Raw genomic sequence first — 17,032 nt, 5'->3', positions numbered from 1 at the left:
GCAAGGAAATCTAGCATAACGTCTGATTAGCAAGAAAAAGCATGAAGACAGCGACAATAAGTCCAGTTAAAAATTACCTGTAAACACATTAATGACAGAGCTATACACATTTACAGTGAAGAAAAATGAGGAGATGAAGAATGAGGGCTAGCCCAAGAGGTATTTTTGGAGAAATCTAGAATAATCTTTAAATGAGTGATGTATTATTGATTGTGATTCTGAAAGCACAGCTGCAACTGTAATAGTCAATGTAGTAGTAGCAATAGTATAGTTCCTTTCTTCCAAGTTTTTTTCTTCCAAATGTCCATATGTCCATATTGCGCATTATCCTGAAACACTAGAAGAAACGGGCCATGAAGAGGCCAAATGATTAGCCTGGTATCATGTGCACCACTGAGGGACCCAGACTTTGATCCTCGTACGGAGGACTCCCAGTGGCCTCTGTCTGTTTAGCTGTGCTGCCACAAGACACTGTCCCACAGTCCATTCAAAATACACCGCTAAAATTTGTACATGTAAAATTCCGTGAGTTTTAGTCTCTTCTGCCCAGAAGAAGACACACCCAGCAAGATTTTGCTTCTGCCAGTTAAGGATTACTTAAAAGCATCTGCTCTGGATTGAGGGAGTGCTGAAGCAGTATGTGGTATTTTTCTCAGAAGAGCCGCAAGTGCTGCACAGCACTCAGTGGCTCCGGCACAGTGATACAAAAACCATGTGGCACTTCTAGCTACTTGATGACAGATATTCTCTTGTGTTTGGCCATACACTTACAATACATTTATTCTTAGGATTATGTCATTGAGCATGAGCTGCTTTCAGGCATTAGATCATACACCTGGTCCTTCTTCAAATGATGTTTTAACCATTTGCTGAAAGCACCAGTTGAAAGGATGATTTGACTAAGTGACTAATTTGACTGAATGCCTGTAACACTTACAAACTATTTTTAAGCCATTTAAAGAGCTTCGTCTGATAGATTTGGGCAAAAGCTGCATAAATTGTGGGTCAGCACAAAGCAGTATTTCACAGATGGGCCTCTCCAAAAAAAACACACTATTTTTGGAGGCATTTGCTCCTGTACCAATTCGGACTAGTACTGTATCTTTTCTTTGCTCTCATGGATTAAATAAGTAACACCTTCAAAAATAAATACATACATAAATTAGGTAAGAATGGGAGGTTTACAAAGGCATAAAGGCACAAAACCAGTTAGGTGCCTAAGAGACGACTGAGGGGACCTCATCAATGTCCATAAGTATCTGAAGGGAGAGTGTCAAGAGGATGAATCCAGGCTCCTCTTGGTGGTGCCAAGCAATAGAACAAGAGGCAACAGACAGAAACTGATGCACAGGAAGTTCTACCTGAATGTGAGGAAGAACTTCTTTACTGTGCAGGTGAGCATGCACCGGAACAGGCTGCCCACAGAGGTTGTGAAGTCTCCCTCACTGAAGACATCCAAGAACCATGTGGACACAATCCTGTGCCATGTGCTCTAGGATAACCCAGCTTAAGCAGCAAGGTTGGACAAGGTGACCCACTGTGGTCCCTTCTAACCTGACTGTGAAGTGCCCTTTATCATTAATTCAACACTTGCATTCTCTGCTTTTTAACCACTATGCAAATTGTGGAATCATAGAATGGTTTGGGTTTGAAGGGGCCTTAAAGACTATTTAGTTCCCTAAACTAACCCCCTGCCATGGACAGAGACAGCTTTCACTAGACCAGGTTGCTCAGTCCCATACCACCTGGCCTGGAACACTTCCAAGAATGAGATATCCATATGTCTGGGCAACCTGTTCCAATGCCTTACACCTTCACAATAAGATTTTTTTTTCTTAGTATCTTATCTAACCTTATTCTTGTTCAGTTTGAATCCATTTCCCATTGTCCTATGACTACATGCCCTTCTAAAAAGTCCCTCTCCAGCTCTTTTATAGCCTCCCTTTAAGCTCTGGAAGGTTGCTCTAAGGTCTCCCCATAGCCTTCTTTTCTCCAGGCTGAACCACCCCAATTCTCTCATCCTTGTCTTCATAGGAGAAATGCTCCAGCCCCCTCATCATATTTGTGGTCCTCCTTCGGATCTGCTCCAACAGGTCAGTGCTGTGCTGAGGACCCTAGAGCTGGATGCAGCACTCTGAGAGGGGTCTTACTAGATCAGAGGAGAGGCGCAGAATCACCTTCCTTGACATGCTGGCCAGGCTGCTTTGGATACAGTGGGCTTTTGGGGCTGCAAGAGCATATATGCATAACATACATTACATACATAATAACCTACACAGGCACCTGGAGTAAAAAAGTTTTAAATGGATCCAAGTAACAGCAGTTTCCACGTACTAACTGATTACTGCTTTCCTTCCCCCAAAATAAATTTCACCCCATTTTTGTTTTGGGGCAGGCATATTCTGCTCTGCGAGGGGATACAAAGTGCTACTAGTTCAGCATCTGCACCCATTTACATAGATATTGCTATCCAGTAGCCATTTTCTGTTGACTCTCTTTGGTTTACATAACTGCAGGAGATACAGCACCTGGTTTAAAAACAGACACTCCATTTCTGGCAGTGGGTAGGATAGCAAGAAAGCCTTTAATTCGAGCCTTTGAGTGTATCCATGCAACATAAAGTACAAGCGTGAGAGGAACATGCTGATAGTTCTGCATTATCGCTAACGATGCTGAGATGCAACAAGAAGGAAAATCTAAGTGTGCCTGCTCATTTTCTCAGAGAACCTCCCCATTAGAGCCAAATGAGGGTGCCATTCTGGGCAACTTGGTCCAGTGTGCCCTTTCTGGAAGGCCAGCTTCCACAGCAAGTGAGAAACTTTACCACTTATATTGTGTATTATTTATACCATGGTTGTGCACACAAGAATTCAGAAAGGCTCGATGTGCTCGCGTATGTGTAACAATACCAAGTGACAGAAATGCAGAAATTAATTGCATCACAGAAATATCAGAGAATAAAATTTTTAAAGTGTCTATATTTAAGGGCTAGATATGGAACAGGTTACAAGTGGATTTAGACAGTACAGATTGTCAAGAGATTGCAGAAAAATCGTACAAATGTATTAATATCATCTGCAGAAATAAATGTCCCTGTCCAAACTGTGCAGAACAAAATAAACAGATTTATTTAGCTGAAAGTGATATTTATTCTTTTCAAGGAGTCCTATGTATTCAAAAGGTAGGGATGTATTTTATATAGCACAAAAGCACCTGTGGGGCAACTGCAGCTCTATGGTTTTGTTCAATTGAATGGAAGCTATGGGGAGCTTTTGTTTCTCTATTATTTATCATTTTCAGAAACAATCTAGATTGAAACAGTAGATTTTGTTCTTTGTGCAAGGGAAACATGGTAAAATCCAGCACTAAGCAGACAGCTTAAGACCAGTGTTAGTTTCTGAAGTGACTGTTCTTCCCAAGCAAGCGACAGGAGAGAAAAAAACTGGGTCTTGACAGTACAGTAAGTAGATTTCTAAAAGGTTTTTCCTTCCAGGTCAAATATTTTATGGAACTCGACAAACATTAGGCTCCACTTGTAAGAAAAACAGAAAAGGAGGGCAATGGATAGAACAGTAAAAAAGATCACTTTGAAACAGTGTCAGAAGACTCAAAACAAGGAGAAGCATCCCAGGTTAACCGATCCACTATTTTCAAGATTCCACAAGCCCAAGGGTTAGGCAGTCTCCCTGTACCAACAGTAAGTAGCAGTATTATCAGTTTAATTGATCAGTGAAACCAACAATCAGTACAAACAGCTCTCAAAAATATGGACGAAGGAGAGATATTGTCTGAATATACAAATTACTGGTTATTGTTTACCTGGCACCCTAGGTCCTTGTTGTACCAGCTGCCTCATAGAGTAAGTGGGCTTGGATTCTTGGTGCAGTTGTACAAATCATATTTTGTTTTGGTATTGTTTCCAGATGAAAGCCTTTTCTTTATTCTAATGGTAGGAGACTTTCTTCCTATTAAATGCTTCAATGGTGGATTTAAATATTTAGAGGATCCACATTACAGGAGAACTGTCTGAGAGCATCACAAAGAAACCATTAGTTAAATCCATTAAGGATCTCCTTAAGTGGAATTCCCTGCTGTTATCTACATGATAGCCACATAAAAATGACACTGGAAAAAGAAAATGTTAGGGAAAATATTCCTCCTCACATACTGTATCTGTAAAAAAATACAGTTTTACTGAAGGATCCCTTTTTAATTGTCTGAAAAATTTTATCTGGGAATTGATATACTCTGAGCTGAATTAGAGAAGGGGAAGCAACACGTCTCAATTTCAGCTGAGCTTTTGCCCCTCTCAAGTAAACCTTTTGTTAGACAAGAAGGTACAGGATCTCTTTTTGTTTTGGACATGGCATAAACCATCAAAGTTGTATTCACGCTGCAAGACACATGAAGTATACACAGTCTTTGTGCTGTCTATTTTTAAATACATGTAAGTGGTAGCAGTATAGCTAAGATGTTCTTTCCTCCAACTCCTAGAGTAAGGCACTTGAGCCATGTGAATTTTAAAACTTACACCTTCTTTCTGGTTGCTCTTGCTTTTACAAAGGAGAAAAAGCATGAACTCTACAAACTCACTCTTCCATTCTCTACAACCATGACTTGACATATGTTCAAGAAGGCAGTTATATTCATCAGAATCCCTCCATTCTTTATGTTACATTTATGTAGAAGCTTTGAATGCGCAGGAATTTCTGATGTGATGGAAGCTTATGGATAAAATGTAGGTACAATGACAGTACAACCACAATGCATAAATCCATGTTAGTTGCAATATTGATATCCCGAATCTTCCTGTACATCAGTGTATAGTGGCTCCAAGCATTGATTTTTTTCCACACCCAGAGAAACTACACTAGGACACAGTTCAGGTATGATGTCAGGTAGTACTGCAAACCCAAGGAAATACAAAAACAGATGTCAGACCCTTTCCCAAGTCAAATATTACCCTAATAATGGGACTGAAAAACAAACAATGGCTGTCTGGATTGTCTAGCATTCAGTCCATTGAAGTGTATACTTCAGTAACATCTCTAACCTTGTCAATATACTTACAGAAACTTACTGTAATTAAAAAAAAAATCAACTTAATCAAGTTCTCAAAAGAATGCAGAACACTGACTTGCTATAACATTGCCTGTCAAGGCTGTGGCAACTACAACTTCGTATGACATTGGCAGCACACAACAGGGCCTGGTGGAGCAGTGGGATCACAGCTGCTTCCCTGCCTGCTCCCAAAACCTCCATCACCAAACAGACTTAATGCCCACCAAATGGGGAATGGAGCAAAGAAACACCTCAGCCCTGAGAACTTTTATTAGAGGTTAGTAATGGTCTTTCTATGTATCTATAGAACAAGACTTAAGGGCGTGATAAAACCAGTACTCCTGTTTAATCCCTCTATTGATTTTCCATTGGTATTTGTAACCCTTTAACAACTTAGCTTCTGTGCTCTTTGTACCCCAAATAAAATTTTTTAGTATTTTCCAGGTTTTTTTCCATTTATGCCCCTTCAAGGTAACCATGATTTATAGTAACTCCTATTACCTCAAGCGTTTTCTCTACAGACAATGGGTTCCAACACGGGGAACTTAAATGGTGATATGTTTTAGGAAAACACTTCTGAGTAAAACAAGAAAGGGATGGACAGCCATGGGGCAAAATGTTGCCCCAGAAAAACAACCCTGGCAGGCAGCGTCACCAGCTCAGCAAGTGGCATAGGGCACCGCAGCTCCAGTGGCACCACTGCGCGGATGATCCGGCACAGCACAGCCAGAACACAAGAAGGCAAGCGCCTAAACTCCGATCGGGTGCGATGGCAGAGCGGTGGGTCCGTGCGCGGAGGGCAGCGCTCCCCGCCATGCCCACAGCCCGCCGTGCGCGACATGGCGGCCGCTCCCGGCAGGCACCGGGCGCGCGGCGGGCGGGCGGGCGGCCGCGAGGTGGCGCCGGGCGGAGCAGGGCCCGGGCCCGGCCTGCCCACGGCCCCACGGCGGCCGCTCCCGGTGCTCGCAAACCGCTCCAGGGATCATCCTGAGCAGCAGCCGGGTCGGGGTACTTAGCTGCACAGAGCCAGACTGAATCGATTTAAAGATAGACGCTTTATTTACCCACTCAATTTGGGGTCCCGTATAAATACTTCTTCATATATTAAGTGTTGTTGCGACAAATTGGGATCTGCGTTGCTCACACTCCCAAAATCTTTGCGCTAAAATAACATTTCTTGTGGGGCAAATTTGCAAGACATGAGTGTAAGTGATATTTGAATTCACTATTTCAGCCATTGTGGCTTTTTGTTTGTTTGCTTGCTTTATAAATCTCCCTCTCTGTGCCAGCAAAAGCAAACACAGCTCTCGCCAAGCAGTGCTTCCATCTTCAAAAGGGACCCTTGTGAATGTCCCAAGCCAGTCACCGCCCCAGTGCCTCAGCAAGCGCTGCACAGTGCTCGTACTCCAAGCCGGAGGCCGCTTGCCCGAGGAGTCGCCCAGCACAGCCCTGCCAGGCGTCTCCCACAACCCTGCCAAAGTTTTGGTCCTGCCCGAGGCCCACTGAGCTTCCCGCTGGGTGTTTGCTCCTCCCTGGCGCAGGGCAGCAGTCGGTGCACGCCTCACCCGGCTCTCGTCTCCATCGGCGGCAGCAAACCAAGCCGAGCAGCGTCGCCCATGCCCGGGCTGGGAGCAGCAGGGCCGTGGCCGGCAGCGCTGGGCACACCGAGCTGCAGGGCCCGTCTCCCCGGCACGGCCGGCTCCGCACCAGCCCCTCCACGGAAGCGAATTTGGATCTGCGCTGCTCCCACGTCCGCTGGCAGCTGAGCCCTTCTCCCTTGCCTGAGTGAGCCCGAATTCCTTGGAAAGGGCAAGCAAGAACGCGCAGTAACTGCAGAAAGCAGTTCACTAATCCAGCTGTGGATTAGTGTTCCCAGCTGTGTTCATGTCCTTGGGCTGCTTGCACACCTCATGGAGAGGAATGGGCTACTTCAGCGTTCTCCAGACCTGCTGGGTGCCAGCGCCGTCCTTTCTGAGGCACAAAGCACAGCCTTGAAGCAGAGATTGCAATCTTTTCTCTAGTCCTTTGCTTCTCCCGGCCTCTAGAGATGTGCCTACACCCTTCCCAGGGCCCTCACCTTCCTGCCTCACTGCCAGTCCTTCAAGTTTTCCCCGAGAGGAGGAGTGAAACAAAGCACCACACAGCCCTGCGTGGGATGTCGGCACACACGTGAGACTGGCAGCTGCTGCAATGGGGGACAGACAGCAGGGGTGATGGTGGGACGAGTGAAGGAAGAGCTTCAGTGCTGAAATAAGGAGAAAATCCCTGTGGTGGGTGAGCACTGTGAACAGCACCATGAGGCACAAATGGCACAACAACTCAAGGGAGAGAGAGAAGCAGTCAGAACAGCCAGGGAAATTTGCTTCCCCAAACCCGTCACCCTTGGTTCATCTTACTTAAACACACATTCCCACAATCACCTTCAAATTGTTTCTGAATGCCCTGAGGTTCAGGCTTTGAGTCCTGTTCCTCAGTGAGGAGAAGGGCTCAGGTGTGAGTGGTGCATAACATGCAACCAGTGAGTTGTATAAACCTCCTTTGAGCAGGAAAGTCATCTCTATAGCTGAAGCTGCAGAACTAGTCACAGAGAAGAAACTGCACCAGAGTACTGAAAGGCTTCAAGAAGTTTATGTATGATAAAAAGGAAAAAAAATAATTAAGGGCATGGAATGTTGCACAACTTTATGAACGTGGAGTAAAGGTGGTCATGCCCTTCCAAATTATAGAGCGCCTAGATTTGAACAGTGAAAAAGAGTTGCACTTTAGAGCACCAGCTCAGTAGAGACCAAACATGCCAGGCTGGTCCTTAAGGCATGCACACCTACCTCCTAGGAACTCCCTGGAAATGGAGACTGTGAGCACAGCTAAATAAAGAGTAAATTAGAGTAACACCCACACCTTTCATGGGCAAGGCTTAAGAATTGCTCACAGTCTGATCAGGCTGGTGCATCTGGCCTACACTTACAGACCTAAGCAGTGATGTTCCTTCCTCATTCCCTGCTCCTGAATGAAGTGCTAACTGTTATCACCCTTCACCCTTTCCCCTAGAGTCTTTTCTGAGAGCTAGTTTACACCACAAAGAATTTTCCAGTATAGTTGTAATTACAAAAACCACGGGGTCAGGGTAATTTATTCCAGTATCACTTTTGCCAGTATTGTTAAACCTTTGCTTCGAATGACAGAAACTGTTTTTGAGAAAGAACTTTTTTGTTAGTCATTGTTTATTCTGACTTTGATCAGCCTGATCTTTTCACACTCCTCCCTGCCATAACTATTTGGCCAACAGATTTAGCCTGGACTTCTCCAGGTCTCTCTCTGTACTCTCTCTTTATTAAATGCTGTCATGTGTGGCACAAAGCTGATAGTTGCCAGGGCCCGTTATATGCCCTTTCTTTGGCAGCACCAACAAAATTGATTGGTTTAGGAATCACTGAGGGAAGTATTTTGTTGTGAATACTAAAATCCTAAGCAGTTTAATATGGATACTGTCTGCTAGTAGAATAAAACCATCTCCCAGCACTGGCATAAAATATTATTGGTAAAAATACCATTTTTCTGGTACAACTGTGTCTCTACCAGAGGCTTCTGTTCACACAGCTATGCCTGTCAGGGCTGGCAACTCTATAGAGCTATGCTGGTAAACATCAGTCCTGTAAATGTGATCTTGGTCATTCAGAACACATGTTCACCTCTTTTTGACTCACAGTGACAACTCCATCGCACAACTGCATTCAGTACAGTTACTTTTAAGACAGTAAATGCAAATGAAGATGCAAATGCATGTTGTAATTCAAATCAGGGAAACAACATCATATTCTGCTGTTCTTTCCTTACAGCTACTTTATGCAGATTCATAAAATTTAAGGTCAGAAGATACCTTTAGGTAACATAACCTGAGGTATAACACAGGTCAAGCAATTTTATGTAATTAAGCCTCATGACTCATAAATGAGCAAGCATCTTCTAGAAACCATTTTTGAGTCAAAGACACCAAGTGAAGAAGTCACCATTTTTCTTTCTAGCTTATAGCTTTTGCCTCACATTTTTGAATCTAAAGCCCCAAGAAGATGTTTTGACCTCTGTGATGCCATCATCTATGCAGGTGTCTCTCCTTGGAGTTTCTCCTCTCTGTGATCCATTCTTTGACTCCTTTTATTTGCATTCTTCTAGGTAACATTCTAATCCCTTTTCCAGTAGCAGACCTACCATCAGTCTCCCAGAGCAGCATGAACCACCAGGTTGATACACTAAGACATAGCCTCCTACTCCTTCTGGTGTCCTCTGCAGCGAGAGGGGGAACACCTTTGTGACAGTGTGTGCTCAGTGGCTGCTGTCAGCTCTGTGAGTGGGGCTGAAATCAGCTGGGTGGTGTGTATTTTTATTTTATATTTTCTGTCTGCAATGCCGAGTTTTACATTGCACTGGTCTCCGAGCTCTGTGGAGGTAAAAAGCATGCCTGGGTACTAACAACTCTGCTTTTGTAAGGTCTGGGGATATTTCACATATATAAATCTTAGGAAATTTATTCCAAAATGCAGGAAGTAAGGGGTTTGACGGATACATATTTGTAGGTACAAAGGTGTACTTTATATTAAATTCATGATATTAAAGCCCTTACAAGAGAATCAGCCAAGCAGAAGATGACATGCTTAAAAAGAGATACCATTGTGATTACAGAAAGACAAAAAAAACAAACAAAATTCTTACTTTAATTCTTTCTAGCCTATAAAGTGTTTATGAGTAGCTGGATTTAAGTATTCCTGCCAGCACAAAAGTAATCAATAAAGGAACACCTTGTATAGAAATAATGCATTTTCCGCAGTTATAGCTAAACAGAACAGATTCTAACAAATTCCTAAGGATCCCCTTTCATTATTGAAGAAGATTCTGAATTTTTAGCTCTGCAAATAACCAGCTGGATAGCCTGTAACTCAATTTTTATTAATATCCAGTTGTACGTCACATACCTCAAAGTCCAAGTGTCCCTATGTATAGTGTTTCTGAGTACTTGACATCAGACAGCTGGAAATTTTCTCAATATGATGTATAACAAGTGATTTTATTGGGGTAATTTAGGATAGACCCTGTAGAACATGTAAAAGAGTTCTTGGCTGGGAGCTGTTTCTCTGAATCTATCTGAGAAATGACTTGCAATCTTACTCATCTTCACAGGTGCTTGATGCCATTGATTTACAATTTTATATTGCAATTCTAACAGGTTAGCTGAAATAGAGCATACACGTATGAAGGACATTATTGAGTCCAATATCTCCAGCTCAGGAGAATGAGATAGTTCCCTTTCCCATTTAATCATAAATGTTTCTTTAGTGGGCAATAAAGAAAAAGCAATGGCTTTATACAATCACCCCACAATGTTCTGAGATTCATTGCTAAGGAATAAGATTTGCTCAGATAAAAAGTATTCTCTAATACAAGTAGATTTAACATCAGAGTGAATAAAGGAACTCCTGAACTGGAAGTAAAGGAGCAGAAAGGAAAGTCTAGCATGTTCCACCTTGTTGTATTTCTAAGGGAAATGTGAATTTGTTTTTATTGATGGGTTGAGATAAATATTCCAAATAAATGAAAACAGTTTTTTCTTCAGTCTTTAGAGAAAATAGGAGCAAAATACACAATATAGTTAGAAAAAGAAGCAGATTACTTTTAAAGCTGGTATAGACTCCATCCCAGGAACAGAGAACTTGGGTTCAGGTCTGGTCATAAAATGTGCAGTTTCCACACCTTCTGACTCATGATCCTTCTGTTTTCAAAACCTACCTAGAAAGTCAGTTCCCCTTAGCTGAGTAATGAGCTGCATTTATACAACTGTAACAGAACCCACCATACTCAAGAGGCTTGCATAGTGATTTTTATGATTCCCTTTCCTGCACAAGTAAAGTTAGCAACAAGTCTTTTGAACAGGATGGAGCACTGAAAGGGGTGAAGTTCACAATAGTGAACTTTGAAACAGACATAAAATAAAGATCACCTAATTCATTCATATTGAACCAACCTAATTAATCAGCAGTGCTTTTCAAATACATTACTCCATTGAGCTGTGCAAATAAGATCCCTGTATAAAAATTATATGCATTAAAATTAATTCAGCAAAATGTTTAGTACTGGCCTCACTTTGCTCTTGCTGAGCTTTGATTCTTCTGTCACAAGGCACTTTGAAAATTCCTTCTCAGTAGTACCAGCTCTTCAATGAAGAGCAAAAAAGACAAGGTGACTGTGATGATTTTACATTATGTGGCCTTTCCCAGAATGAGTGCAGTTCCTGATTTCTTGCTGGTGAGAATCACCATGGATAGTGGTTCCCAAATTATGGTCCTTTCTTCTTGGACATATGCATAGTAAGTTTACATCCAGCACAAAATGGTGTGGCAATTTAAATTTAAATGTGGTCAAATGAAAACCACATTTGTCCAATCCTCTGGATGAGAAGAAACCAGTTGTAACACGGCAAAAAGATACACACACATTTAATTTTGTTATGAAGTCTGCTGAATAGATTAGAAAAATAATGTTAGTATTTGTATATTACCTTTTTAAGAAAGAGAGAGAACCCATAATTTTTCTCTTCACTTACAATTTTCCTAAAATCCACCAAGCGAGATAAAATATTAGGGATGGTCTGTTTGGAGTGAAAAACAAACCGAACAAAAAGTAATCAGCATAAAAAGCAAGCCTATTGTCAGTCCCTGAGTCTTTACTGCCTCTGACTATAGCATCTGGATTTGTTAATGCAGATGACTCACGTTATTAAGTCTTTGTTAAATAACTAGATGATATTTTGGATTAATAAAATGGTCTTTCTAATTTTAATAACATTACTTTTTATATTTAAGCAAGAAGAAACAGATGTTTTAAACAATCCAGTCTTCATCACATGGTAGATTCTCTAGTCTGTCACTAAGTTTCATGGAGCAAGGACTACATGTATTAGTAAGCATATCTAGGATCACACCCTAGACTAGTAGCATTCTGGGAACTTTTAGAACTGTATATCTTGAAGTTGTTTACATCCACGATATTAAAAAAAACTCTCCTCTTAGCTTATTTGAAGCAGGCAGCCAGCTGTGGGGGATGCTCTTCTAAAGAAACACTTCGCGCTCAGAATGAGGATTTGAGTGTGGCTTTGGCAGTCAGGCATGTGGCAGAGAGGATGTGAAAGTGAGGTACCGAGCGAGCTGCAGTTGGTGCTCACGTCCTGTTTGCTGAGGACAGGAGCAAGCTCAGCGTGTCCTTGGGGACTGCGCGTGTAACCAGAGCTACTGCGCCCCTCAGGAGAGCAGCTTTCTCCTCTGCTGGCTCCCTGGGAACAAAGCCACGGCTGCCCCATCTCCAGCTGATGTGTGGAGCAGCTTCATCCCAGCTAACCTCTCCGAGTGAATCTAGAGATTGCGGGCAGTTCAGCTGCATCCTGTGCAAGGAGCACTCCCTTGCAAGAATTGCAAGCTCACTTTCTCAGCTTACAGGCTCTATTGAATCACTGGATAAGCAAGGATGAATGGACCAGCAGTTGTAATACAGACCTGGGACTGTGGAGATGTACACATAGTTCAGCATATGCTTTATAAGCGTACATCCCATTGATGCAGAAATAGAAAGAATATAGTAAGAAATTAAAAAAGAAATAAAGAGGCAAACCCCACACCCTGAAGTTTTTACTACTCCAGGTCTGACATGTAAAGAGTGGATAAATGGTCTTTACTGACATGTAACTGTCTCTACATCACCATGACTAGCATTTAGGGCCTAAATGGATGGAGTCCCTCAATACATCAAAAGTACATTGTATTTATTGAAGAGGTTACTACCACCTGCCAGCGGTTTATTGTCCCTCAGCTGGCGTCCACTGTCTCCTCAGATCTGTTGGCTCACTTTATCCTAATCTTATTTAGGCAAATGGATCTCAGTTAATGCAGATAGTTTAAACAGTAAGTCTGGTAACTTGGGTTATTTAATCTAGACAGGATTGGGGAATATCCATCGGAGCAACTGTACCAGCAGGTGTGAGTATCGTTAATATCTGACAGGATGATGGCAACAAAAAATGGGGACAGTAACATTTTTTCACAGTCTTAGCTGGGTTTTGGAAAAGAGCACCTGTTTATAATCTCTAAGACATAATTTTCTTTCAGCAGTAGTGTTGGCTAAACAGACCCTATTATCTCCCTCTGCCACCAAACCTCCTCTTTGGTCAAACAGAAAGAAGTGGGTAACGGCCTCGTGCGCTCTGCCCCTTTTCTTCCCCCTTCCTGTTATGCCAGCACTACTGTTTGGGCCGTTGGGTGAGTCAGTGCAAGGATCTGGATAAAAATAAGTTTTCTTTCTCCCCTCTTGGGTTGCTAGGCACATCATGCATCTGTGCAGACCCTTGTATCAGCACCCCTAGGTCCGTACCAGGGGAGTGTGGCAGTCATCTGGAGCTCCTGGAGCTGGCACTGCAGCTGAAAGAAGTGTTCATGCAGTCATGGCGTTCCTCCCTTGTGTCTCTTTTCCTTGATGGCGAAGTGGGAGCAACTGGACTTCTCAGTTCAGTAATGTTCAGTAGTGCTTTAAGGGTAACTGTATCAAAGCAACAGCTTTCAAACCAGGAAGTTGCCCCCTTGAGAAAACACAAGATGTACAAAGTTGGGATGGAAAAGGCTCAGGACCATTTCATATGGCCTCTTCCAGCTCTCATCTCCCTCACCCTCTTTGAGGCTTTGCAGCTCTTCCTTTTCACCCTCAAGAGCATTCACTTTGTGTCCCTTGCGCAAAGGAGCTGAAGAAAATTGGCACTGGGGTGACCTTTGTTGGGACTTGGAGGGCACGATTGCAGTGTGACTTATATTTGTGAGTGATACAGCATGACTATACTTCAGGAGGCTAAGGAAGCTGCAAATTGGGCTGCAGGAATTTGGGATTGTCCAGCAAGCAGAAGTGTATACACGTGTGAAAGAGTGGGGAATGAAGATAATGTGAGGGAAAGAGGGAATTACAGACTATTACAGCAAAGGAAAAAGGTGAGTCTCCAACTAAAATACTCAGAGATGCTATATTTGAGATTGTAAATGGTAAAATACTCCAAAAATGGGTCAGAAATAGAGTGCATCAGGCAAAATCGTAATTTGACACACTTATAAAAATTCAGAATTACATATAATCTGACACTTTAGTCATAGAAAAATAATTCAGTTTGCAAAGGAAGAATACTGTGCCATCCTGTATCAAAATCCATGCATTTCTGTCTGTAAATAAGAATATCCTGCAGAAAAATATTTTACTTGGTTAAGCCATGGAGGTCACAGTAATCTGTTTCTAGAAAATGCAATTAATAAATACTGTGATATATAAAATATAAAACTATAGAGTGAAAAAAATTTAGAAAAGAAAACTTAAGGCTTTTTATTTTTCTTGGAACATCCAGCGTATTTACAGCTAAGGTACCAATCTCATCTATTTTATGAGAGTGAAAGCTGTGTACTGTCAGCTTGATTGTTCCTTCAATGTATCAGTCAACCTGGAACACTACAACTGACAAAAGGAAGGACCTCCAACCACTGTGTAGTGAGCAGCAGATACTTCTTTTGGTTTCCCATGTATCTCTTGCACATCAGAAAAGAAAAGATTTGTACAACGCAGGAGAATGGGAAAGAAACTTGGCAGAGAACTCTTTGGTTACTGTTATACTGATTCTTGTTTAACTTTTCTAATTTATAAAAAATGTGACCATAAATATTTAATTCAAAGGAAGGCCAGCTTTTTCCTAAATTTCTCCAAATGCAATGACGTTCTCAAACAATGGCATAGGATCCAGAAATATTAGAGTAATTCAGTTTAAAGGCTTAGATTTCACTGGTAGGCGAACCCCGAAATCAACAATCCTTCCTTTTACTGCCAAATGCGGGATTTTGTTTTGACTTAGAAAATTGGTTGGGCCCCTATCTCACTAAAGTAGAGACACAAGAGCTGTTTTTTCACAGAGGCCTCAGTCCACAAAAGCCCTTAGTCAGGGCTTAAGTTTAAGGAAGCAAGTGATCTTACTGACTTCAATGGATGCTTCACGTTTGTAAAATTGAGGCATTTAAACAGTCTATTCAAGTGGTCTAACTCTAGCAAGTTGCATTTTCATAATAAAATCATGTATGACATTCTCGAGATCGGAGATGGCGATGTTCTGAAGTCCTCTTGTTTACACACTGCCAGAAGAAATTGGTTAAATTGACTGGGATTAGTAGCTGCTGAAGATTGGCTTTTAATTAAATGGTACAATGTGTCACTCTCTGCATGTTTTAGGCCATGATCTGTTCGCATAAACCACATTTTTTTTCCAAGTTCACTTTGTCCAGCTAAAATAAATTTTTTACACTTACCTACAGGCTTTACACCTAACAGATTCTGGCTTATCAGCTGGACATCTATGGCACTAGTTGACTTTTTACATTTGTGACTGAAATGTAAATATTACATAATAAAGAAAACAGTGCTGTGTTATATTTATATGTTGAACACATAAGGGATCTTTCAAAGCAAAATTCCATTACTATAGTTCCAAATACCAGGCTAAAACAGTCCTGAGCTGGCTGCCTACTTTTCTGCAATCTGATTTATGCCTTATTGAAATAAATTAAAAGATTTGCACTGACTTCAGAATGATTTCGATTGGATGTTTAACTAGTAATAGAAGTGATAATTTAATAAAAGCTCACATACTTCTCTCTTTTTTTCTCATTAAATCTAATGCAAATCTAAAAGAAGGAAATTGAGAATTACGGTGAATTTGAAAACAGTTTCATTAAATTGTGCAGTGGATTTAACCATAAAGCACAACAAGATCCAAATGAAAAGCTTTTTCTTTTGTACACAGAGATTTTTCAGACTCCTGTGTGCACCAATGTCAAATCCAACAGACTCTTGAACCTAGGATTGGATTTTTACAAAAAAAAATTTAATATTTTTCCCAATATCTCTAACATAACATCTCAGAGATATTACAATATTGGTTGGTTTTCTGTCTCTCCCTTCAGTGTTACTCTTTGTATGACTTGGAAGGCCAGACAGAAGGGTGGCTGCTGTACTGAGGGGAAAGGCAGTAACTTTCATGGGATCGAGCTACAGACAGGTGGCCTAGCGGGTCTGTATAAATGTTGTAGCCAATGGTGTAAACAAATTACCAACAGTAAGTTTAGAAAATTATGTTGTTTATTTTGAAGAGGGATCCTAGAGCACCAGAGTTTATCATTTATCAGGAAAAATCAAGAGAAAGAAACTACACTTGGACAACATTGGTTTCTGGAAAATAATTAAATTGAAGGAACAATGAAAATAGAACTAAAGTTGAAACTGCGCACTTGCGATATCAAATATCAATGCAATCACTTTGCAGCAGATAATATGCATGGCAATTAGAGCTTTTTTACATTATATTATAATAAATTCATAATTCATGCATACAATGAGAGCTTTTGGAAAGGAGCATTTGAATTTAACAAACACTACCACTCATCATCTGAGCAAAGATGGCAAAAGGAATTTCAACATTATTTGCGATCTAAAAAATTGAACCATCGTTGTTGCTTTGTGTTGTGCTTCCCTTGCACAGACTGCAGTGCCTTCTGTCTGCTTTAGGGTGTGGCATCTGCCATTGGGGAGGAAAAACTGGCATGTGTTGCCTTTTATAGCAGACTGATTTCATTGTGCTGAGGGCCTCAATTTTATAGCCTCTTAGTTCCAATCTTGTAGCCGAGTTGCTGAAACAAATGGTAGGAAAAGGAGTTAGTGGTACGAACTCTTCAGTTTAAAGCCTGATCCTTTTTTTGCCCTTTTTCAGGGAAAACATTTCAAAGTAAATCTGTGTTAAACTTTTGCAGGTTATTTTCCCGATTGGAAAGAGTTGCGGAGTGTGTCAGGAAGTACTGCGATCTGCAGCCCAGGCACTATCAGCACATCTTAGCAGATCATCAATACATGTATTTTTGCT

Source organism: Ammospiza nelsoni, chromosome 3 (assembly GCF_027579445.1).
Source record: "Ammospiza nelsoni isolate bAmmNel1 chromosome 3, bAmmNel1.pri, whole genome shotgun sequence".
Classification (NCBI taxonomy): Eukaryota; Metazoa; Chordata; class Aves; order Passeriformes; family Passerellidae; genus Ammospiza; species Ammospiza nelsoni.
The sequence above is the reverse complement of the archived record's forward strand: the minus strand, read 5'-3'. Positions refer to the sequence as shown.